This window comes from Crocodylus porosus, unplaced genomic scaffold (assembly GCF_001723895.1).
Source record: "Crocodylus porosus isolate Cpor-Errol unplaced genomic scaffold, CroPor_comp1, whole genome shotgun sequence".
In the NCBI taxonomy this organism is placed as follows: Eukaryota; Metazoa; Chordata; order Crocodylia; family Crocodylidae; genus Crocodylus; species Crocodylus porosus.
Genome location: NW_017728918.1, coordinates 36228464 through 36234978, shown reverse-complemented (window position 1 = coordinate 36234978; position 6515 = coordinate 36228464). Strand labels below are relative to the sequence as shown.

General features: G+C 39.8%; 1 long non-coding RNA gene across 1 annotated transcript in view; it reads left to right on the top strand.

Moving 5' to 3' along the window:
• LOC109312209 overlaps window positions 1–2437 on the top strand; it is a 3862-nt gene extending 1425 nt beyond the window's left edge. The window contains exon 2 of the long non-coding RNA XR_002101741.1: window positions 947–2437. This is a non-coding gene — a long non-coding RNA (uncharacterized LOC109312209). The remainder of the gene's footprint in view (window positions 1–946) is intronic.
• Window positions 2438–6515: the final 4078 nt, after the last annotated feature.

The following is a 6515-nucleotide window of genomic DNA, read 5'->3' as shown; positions in this document are numbered from 1 at the left end:
ACCAAGTTACCCATGTCGTCCTGCAAGGGCCCCACATTACCCGGGACCTTCTTTTTACCCTCTACGTATTTAAAAAAAGACTTCTTATTGTCCTTAATCTGGGAAGCTAGTCCCAGTTCCATCTCTGATGGAATTTTTAGGGGTTTTTTTGTTATTACAAATTAAAGGATCTTATTATCATTGTTTCTTATTAAAGTTAGAACAGTGAAATCTCATTGTTCAAACTTACATAGAATAACTGTGATATGAAATAATATTGTGACTTCACTGAATAAAAAAAGTTAAAGAAATATTTTCCTGAATGGTACTTATACATTATCTAAAATGATAAATGCTGTTACTGAACAGATGCACCGGATCCTCCAATTCAGTGCGTTTCCAAGGAATTAGTTTTTTTATATGTAGGATTTCTATGTGTGCATAATTCTACATCTCAAGATGGCACAAATGGGCTAATCAACATTTGTTCCTGAAATTTTCTCTATTCTTTATTCTGCCTTTCAATAAACAATTAATTTCTAACATGCATGGGAGTGAGATTATAATAGTAGCTAAATGTAGGAGGAAAAAAAATCTTCATATATTTCACAGTACAAGGTCTCTCTCAAGATCCCCTCATTTCCACACCTCTCCTAAACATCAGATAGCCACAAGCATCTTCACCAGTCATTGAATTCATTGGTACTTAACTGTGTTAGTAGCATGAGAATCAGGTTCATTATTTGCAGTGCTAAAACAAGCATGCTTTGTTTCACAAAATATATAAAAGAGACCTTTCAAGCGGCATATTTATTTGTGCGAGATATTTTTTCAGCAGAGAAGAGAGTCATGCCATATTAAATAATGTGAGAAGCGGGAAAATTGCTTTGTAAGTTCTAAAGCCCTACTTTTGTATTAAAATAAGCAAAATCGGCATATAACTTGTCTTGCTTTTTTCCCCCCACAGACTCAAGCTGCGGGAAAAATAGTTATCAACACAACAGACATATTGATGCAACGTACAGCTTTGCTATTGGGAATGTTTGGGATCAGTGTTTCTGGCTACAGTACACACCGGCTAACTCAAGAAAAGAGACTTTGTTTGACCCTTTAAGCTGTGTTGGGATACGACTCAAGAAATGAGAGTTTACGTCGATAGAGCTGAGTAATGGTTTTTCTCTCCTTTATCAGTTCGGAGTTTGAGAGACACTTCAGTCTAGATTTCTAAATGCAAACTTGAAAAGCCAGGGAACACACTGCAGATCTCTGCAGGTGAAATAATGAGTGATGACTGGGGGAGTTATTAGATGTGCAAGCAAAATGTGATGGATTTCTTTGGATATACTGTGTGTACATAGAGAGAAGATTACATGTATGATGTACAGTTAAAATCAGAGTAAGTATAAACAGATGGATGGGGGTGCCATGCTTAATTAGGGTCACCTTGTAAAAGCTCCTGAAAATCATGTCAATACAAATATTTATTCTGAAAGGGAATGTTGGAAGCATGTATTTTCTTGACAAGACTTAGAGCAAACAGCAAAATACCTCCCATGAACCATTAATATTGGACATACACACAGAGAGGAATATACGTTAGACATCTGTGTGCATATCAGAATTGGCAGAATCTGTCTTTTATTGCTGTTGATCTTTGGACTCTCTTTATCTGAAAATGTTCATACAATGTAACATGTTTTAATATCCTAACATAGCATAGAAAAATGGCCTGTAGATTATTTGCTGTAGACCTGGAATTGGGAAGGATTAGCAATGCCAAAGTAACCTTTTCTTCTGTTAGTATTTTATGTTTTTATTTGAATTTTTTTAGGTCTTTAGTATTGAAATTTTCTACTATAGAAGAGAACAATAAGAATGATGGGTTGCCCTTTGCAGCTGAGTTGAGCATGTCAGATCATTTCCCCTCTGTATAGTTTGTTGATCCCATAACATGCATTCTGATTAAAATAGCAATGGAGTTTGTGATCTCTTCCCCCCCCTTCCACCTTATTTTTCTATGTCTCATTTAATGCAGTACTTTCCTTTTATTTTAACTGTTTCAGATAGTTTATGCAGACACAGCTTTGTAGAGTACTTTATGTTGGTTAGTTAAGATTTAAACTTGTCTTCCATGTTAATCAGCAAAACAAATATTTTATTTTTTTCTAAGTGTTTTGAATAATTTCTTTTGTCAACAGTATTTATATTCAGCCACTAAGGGGCATCCTACACAGCTGAATATTTTTATGTTTCAAGATAGTTCTGTGCAATATTATAAATCACAGATAGACTTAGATTTAAATCATAATGAGCTGTTGTTTACCTCTTCCCCACCTAGAAAAGAAACTCAGTGGGATTAAATTAAAGAATAGAAAATGAGCTTTTAGCAGGTCACAATCACTTCGTACTAAAATTATAAGAGGATATGGTTCTATGTTCTGCCTTCACAAAAAGAGGAATCAGAAAAACATCATTGTTTCAGCCCAAATAAAAGTGGAAGATACATAATTGAATTAAACCTCTCATCAGTCTAGGGATGAGGGATACATTTTTTTCACAAGTAATTCCATATTCTTAGAATGTTGTAATCAGTACTTATTATATTGATCGCTTGCATTTTTGTATTAGCTGGTAACTGTTGTGGAAAGGTAAATATACAAGATCATTAAATGTCACAGTTTCCATTAAGCGTGTTCAAATAAAAATTTTTGGCTCACTAACAGTACATCATGTGTTGTATCATGTTAAGTATAACTGTTGTAACAATAAAATGTTCAAGAATGAATATTCCAGTAATTTATAGTAAATATTCATTAGCACAGGGACAGGAACCCAAGGGCTTCCCTCTTCCCAGGCAAGTGCCCTAATCACTAGGCTAGGGCTAGCCAAACCATGGCTTGCAAGTTCCATGTGACCCCTGGCACTTTAAATGCAGCTCCTGAAGAAAGGTATTGAGCGACAATTATTGTTTGAGTTGGGAGACTGTGCACAGGTTATGAACTTAGGTGTCTTTGCATCTCAGATGGTATATGTCTTGCGTCTCTCAGCTATGTCAAAGTTTTGGTTTCTGGCTAGAAGAGTCAGGAAGTTTGTCACCCCTGCACTATGCTCTAGTCATGTTCTCGTTTTCTGTGGCCTAATGAATGCTGAATTATTTTAGTCAAAGTAGAACAGCTACAGCAGAAGGGATTGATCGAACTCTACCTCAACATATTCTATGGTCTTCCAGTTGCATTATTCACGTGGGATGTGGAAGATACACATCCAAATAAGCTCAGGCAAAGGAAAGAATTGAACTCAGGTCTCACGTATACTACATGAAGGTCCTATCCAATCAGCTGTAGGCATCACCTCAGCCTTGGGTGTGTTTTTGAGATGGGGCTAGGATGAACACTCAACTCTAATGCAAGGGTCATGGCTATGGATCCCCATTAGAGCAAAGCTCCTTCCTGCTACTCAGAAGATATCCAAGGGTGAAATTACAGGTTACACTTAGACCATACTAAAAGGACATAAAATAAGAGTATCCACATGTAAAAGTTCTTTAGCTTGTGCTAAGTGCCCTCTGAGTATCTCAAAATTATGCCACTATCTTAACTATCCAAATAACTTCAGGCAGGATTCAAGCATCAACGTTCCTATCTCATTAAAAATGGCAGACAAATTGAGAATTTACAGTATTTAGGATCTTCATCATTGACATTGATTCTCATCAGACAATAAACACTAAGGTCCCCTCTACATATTACAGGTATTGTACAGTTACTTGAAGACCAGCTACACATGTAAAGTAGCTATCCTAATAAAAAGCTCCAGCCAGCTATAAAGTTAGACCTCAAAAATGTGTACCAACTTCTAACTTTGTAGCTGGTTGCTATCAAGCTTTCATTTGCATGTGCAGCAGGGTTTTCCCAACTGATGGGAGCCCCATTAGCTGATGGACCTCCCAGCTGCAGAGTTTCCTGGAGAATAGTCCATGCCCAGTGAAAAATAGGGAATGCAGCAGCCAAAATCCCTAAGGTCCAAGAGTTTCCCACACCCCCAAGCCTTAGAGATTGTAGCAGCTGTGATCCCCCGAATCGAGGAGTTTCGTGCAGGGAGATTGCCCCTGCAGTGATCCTCCAGCTCTGATGGTTTTCCCACACCTCTGGAGTGGAGGGGAATGCCCCTGCAGCAATCTGCACCCTGGTGGTAGCGGGATCACTGCAGCAGTGTTCCTCCTGCCCTGGGAGTTTTCTGTACCCTTAGGGCAGGGAGGTCACCGCAGTAGGGATCCTCCAACTCTTGGGGGCTATGGGAGTCTCTCAACTGGGGTGCATGGGGCTAACATTAATGGGAGCCTTCTACTTGCCAGTGCAGGGGGAGCCCAGGTTTGGGTTTCCCCTGTACTGGCCATAAGGCATGATGGGATGTAATGTGCAATGACACAATTGTGCCTCCTGTTGTGCACACGAGTTATGGCAGGAGGTGCAATTTTGTGAATCACACAACATTCCATCACACCTTTACCTGCGTGTGTGTGTGGGGGGGGCTTAGTTAGGAAAGTGACAAATCACACATTAAAAGAAAAAAAACACATAAATTCTGAATAGGAAGCTGGTATCAAGAGGAGAGGTGAGATTATCTAAATCCCTTTTAAAATTGAGGCTGTAGTCATTCTGAGTCTACTGTAGACTAACTTTAAGCATGTTCCCAGATTTTACTGAAGTCAAAGCAATTTAAGTATGTGCTCACATAACTGGACAGTTTTCTGCTGTTCTCCTTGCCTCTCTCAACCCACAGAAAGACAGTTACGTTTTCAACATCTTCCCCCTTTAGTTATATAGCTTTCATTTTGAAAATGTTGGCAATTCATCAAGAACTTAGCATAGAGTGAAAATTAAGCTTGGGAGCCTATTGAGTGTTTGAAGGTTAAAGTTGCTTACTTAATATTTTACAGATTTTTAGAAACACCAGAGATACATTTGATTGGGCACATGAATTATTATTTTTGAGGAATTATCCTGCAGCAATTACCATTTACCTTCCATAACTGTGTGAAAATGTTTAAATAATAGACCTGTTTAAGTGAATAAACATTAGGCTTTGCTCATAAATGTGTTTTAAGAGCAGCTTTGCAGGATTTACATCTTGTTGTTCCTAAGTCTCAAAAATCAGGCAGATATAAGTCAATATCTTTTCATGCCAAACGATCTTTAACTAAACAATCCACTTCAGTCAGCAATAACTCTTCAAGTCTAAATTATGGTTTGATGCATCAAGTTAATTATTGTATTCTACCAGCAGGAATCCCAGAAGATTTTGTAACTAAATAGTTTTCATGCATGAGTCTATCTCTGGAAGTCAAATAAAATGAAAGTATTTAACAGTCAGTAAATCAAACTTTGTCAGTATTCTTCTCTTCAGGCAGCTACACTGAGATTGGAAAGTTTTTTTAAAATAAATGCTGTTGCCCGTGTGTATCAGTTTGTTTCCAGACCTGATCTCTTGTAGTGCATTAAAGAAGAAGTGCATTAAAAAGACTTAAAACAGTATGTTTTACAAGCAATTCACAACAAGAAGAGCATACTGGCTGCATTTACACAAGACCCTGACTTTGCAGTGTTTACTGCATAATCATTTAGTACCTTAGTAACTGGAGTTACTCCACAGTAGTGTCGTTGACTGGCTTTTAGGCGATGCTGACTAAGCAGTAGCTCATTAACACTTCACAGTAGCATCATATCACACTTTTTGTCACACAGTGCTACTGTGCAGTAGTAATAAGCTACTGCACAGTCAAAGTGTAGAGAAGCAGGAGGAGTCAGAGGGACAAAGTTCCCACTTGCTCACCTGCCCCCAGCATCTGCAATGCACGCTGCCTCATTGGGACAAACCGCAGGGGTGGCTGAAGCAGGGCAGTTGGAGATTAAGTCCCAATACAACGCTCCCAGGAAGCCCCAAGGTGGGTCTGGCAGGATAAGGGGGTTGAAACCCTTACCTTCGGGCTCTCCCAGGCTGAGGTGCAAGCAGGCCCAAAAGGGAAAGGATGGGCTACAAGGACACTAAGGGCAGTACAGTAGTAAGCACAGTTTTGATCCGACCCTTTTAAAGGGTCCCCTGGGAAACAGAGTCCCCGGGGAAGGGGGGGCACAGGGGAGAAGGAAGCCTTATTTAGGACCACAAAATCTGGACTAGGATATGCTGGGCAGTTTATGCCATCAGGGAAAGAAACACCTAATTGAAGCTCACCATTTACTGCACAAAATGAGTCTACCGCACACTTAGCTACTACCTGTAAATACAAGTAGTAGACTAACTGTGCAGTAGATACTGCACAATACCACATGGGTAGATACTGTCTGAGAGCAAATTTGCCCCCAGGGCAATATCAGGGGGCCACAGGGGATGGCAACTCCCTTGGTCCTAGCACAGCTCAGCTCTGGGTCCTGTGGGGAGCTGGACTTGAGCAGCACTCGGACAGGGTAGCTCTCTGCCCTCCACCTCCTTCCTGGCACAGGTCAGCTCCCAGATCCCCACAAGACATGGGAGCTGAG